This window comes from Hipposideros armiger, unplaced genomic scaffold, assembly GCF_001890085.2.
Source record: "Hipposideros armiger isolate ML-2016 unplaced genomic scaffold, ASM189008v1 scaffold_489, whole genome shotgun sequence".
Lineage (NCBI taxonomy): Eukaryota > Metazoa > Chordata > Mammalia > Chiroptera > Hipposideridae > Hipposideros > Hipposideros armiger.
The window spans coordinates 1205196-1208440 of record NW_017731839.1 but is presented as its reverse complement, the minus strand read 5'-3'; positions in this window follow the sequence as shown (position 1 = coordinate 1208440).

The window sequence follows — 3245 nt, the reverse complement described above, 5'->3', positions numbered from 1 at the left end:
TAATCTGTGCATCTTGCAATAATTAATGAGGTTCTGGTCAGCCATGTCTTTCAATATGATATATACCATAACAACTCCAACTTAATACCCTTTATTCTTTACAGCAGCTCAGAAATATTTGACTCCTTCAAGTAACAAGATTTGCTGACATGGGTGGCCTGCTCCTCAACTTCCATGGAGACTTTCAAGTATCACACTCTCCAAGAACACAAATTCCTCCAGTTCAGACATGTAGTTTTACGAGATTCTTATGTAATCTTTGCTGCAAGCACCTAACATCTTTAATCATATTGATGAAATCTGCAAGTTTCACTGAATTTAAGAACTTGAAGTAATTCTTGAGGAAACCTGCATGTGTGCCCTAGACACTCAGATTCCGGAAGTAGTTCAGGTCTTCTCTTCCTCTGTAGGTATTGTAGTGATGGGCAGGAGCTGCCTCCTTTCTTCCTTCCTTCTTTTCTTCCTTCCTTCCTTCCATTCTGTTTTCCTTCCTTCCCCTTCCTCCCTTTCTTACCCTCTCTCTTGTCTCTTTTATCCACAGTTATTTAGCACCTCCCATTGGCAAGCTTGATGCTCTATTTCAGATACTGAGATTAATACAGTGCTTTTTCTACCTTGAAGATGTTCATCAACCAATGAAAAGACAGATATTTGATCCACATGTTGTCAACTCAAGGTGAGTCTTCTCTTGCCATTATCTTCTTATGTCTCATTAAACCACTTCTGCTTCTTTAAAGGAAATTTAAACAGCTGTGAAACTCCATCTCAGCTCACATTTTCATGGNTGGTTAGAGTCTGGCTAGGTGATACCACATGCTGCTCAGCCCTGTCTGTATTGCTCAAAAGGAGTCTGGAGCCCTGTGTGTCTGGGTGAGGTGGACAGGGGGCAAATGAAGAATGTGGGTGAATTCAAACTACCAGATCAAGTTTGGGGAGGTTACCTGTCGTTTGGGCTGGTTTTTATCCTTTGGGTTTTATACATATTTGAAAGTAACAAACAAACAAAAAAACCCAGTGTTTTTCTTTTGTACCCTATCTCATCCCATTCCCAATTTTAGTAGATTCCACTGTGTCAGCTGAATGAATTAATTATACTGTCTCTGTCCCATATTTCCATAAGCACATATTTCTACTTACACTACAAGGTAGTAATTATTCCAATAAAACAATGAGGACATATTAAAGATGAAACTATGAGACTGACACTACCAATGGCAATATCAAGATTATTGTTTCTATTAGTGAATTGGTTTGTATTGTGCTCTTTGTCCAAGTCCTCAGAAATAATTAAAATTCTTTGACTATACAAGTGTCTCATGAGATATGTTAATCAGATTGTTTTCTGATATGTAAAAGCATCCTGGCATGGTTTTTGAATGCATGCTGCACACCCCTAATCAATTATCAAACAAAATGCAACTACTTCTCTTTGTTTATCACTAGTGCCTGAATAGACAGTATTAGACTCAACTGCATAATTCTGGTTTAATTTTCATGTCTGATACTATAGTAATGTTGTGAGGCATTTACCTAGCAACAAGGGTAGGTGTTTATTTTGAATATGCTTTCCTTTATTTAGCCCCTTTGGAAGTATGCCTAAATTAAGCTAAATCAGTTTCTTCAGAAGAGAGAGTATGTGTTTGCGCACACACACACACCTCAGCTTGTTTTCTCTCCCTCCCAGTGGTGATTTTGATGAGGTGAGGTTTTGTGCTAGCAACATTCTGAAGTGTGGAGAGATTGTGCTGCCCTTTTATTAATGCAAGATGGAAACATTTACTAAAATATTGTAGAGAATATATGTCTGCTCAAGCTTTGTATTCATTTACTAGGGCTGCCATAACAAAGTACCACAAACTGTGGCTTAAACAGCAGACATTTATTGTCTCGCAGTTCTGGAGGCTGGAAGTCTGAGATCAGGCAGGGATGGTTCCTTTGGAGGGCTGTGAAGAAGAACCTGTTCCATGCCTCTCTCCTGGCTCAGGTGGTTTGCTGGTAATCTTGGGTGTTCCTTAGCTGGTAGATCTGTCTTTATCTTTACACACCATTTGTCATGTGTGTGTGCCCATGTGTGTGTGTGTGTGTGTTTCCAAATTTCCCTTTTAATCATATTGGATTAGGAACCCACCCTACTTCAGTATGACTTCATCTTAACTAATTACATCTGCAATGACCCTATTTCCAAATAAGGTCCCATTCTGAGATACTAGGGATTAGGATTTCAACATATGAATGTTGGAGAGACACAATTCAACCCATAACAAGCTTCAAATAAATAATAGACTACATAATTTAATAAATGTATGTTGAGTTGTAAGTTCAAAATAATAGGGGAGTTGTTTTCTTAAGATTAGTGTGACATTTTTTTTTTCAACTCCTAGTAACTCCTCCAGGACACATGTCCTCCTTTAGCAAGCACTAGGAAGAAGAGTTATAACTAGTGACAAAGGCCTTACTATCCACTGAACTTCGGTCCAGTCTTTCCCAGTACAACATATAAAAAGGACTTTATTCCCAAGTTCTCTTCAGTCCCTATTTCCTTCACCGCTCCTGTTAATTTTGACAAACATATGACAGCATATGCTTAATAGAGTAACACAGTTTTTATTGGGGGTCTAAGAGGGCTCAAGCACAGGATATGTATTAAAGTGAGCCCAGAGACCTTTCAAGGTTTGCTAATCCTTACAGTGCATTAAGTTAGAAATTTAAAACTCAGGAGGGAAGTCAGGCTTGAAGATACAAATTAAGGAGTCATCAGTGTATGGATGATATTGAAAGAGAAGTAGCTAGGTGAGATGACTTCCAGAGTAAGTGTAGGTGGCAAAGCATCAGGATCCAGAGGACTGCCCAGTCCCCTTCCAGAGACCACTCATTTATATGCCTCCTATCATGACAAGACTAGTTTTTATCTCCCATTCTCTCATCAACCCATTCTAATCAGACATCTATCCTAGTGCTCTACTGAGTCTGCCCTGTTAATGATCACCATCCCTTCCTTGAAACACAAATAAATGGATTTTGATGAAGGAAGAACAGGCAGGAAAATTGGGGGGAATTAGAGCAATACCACAATGACAGGACGCCAACAGGGAAAGTCAACACCAAAAAAGTAAAAGTAGTATTGATGTGGGTTTCCGCCATATTTGAGAGCAAAATCCTACTGGAAATATCACCATTTCGATCTGACTTCTTAAGATGGTGTTTCTGTTTACCATCTGCTCCTGGGTTCCCTAAGGCCAAGGTCC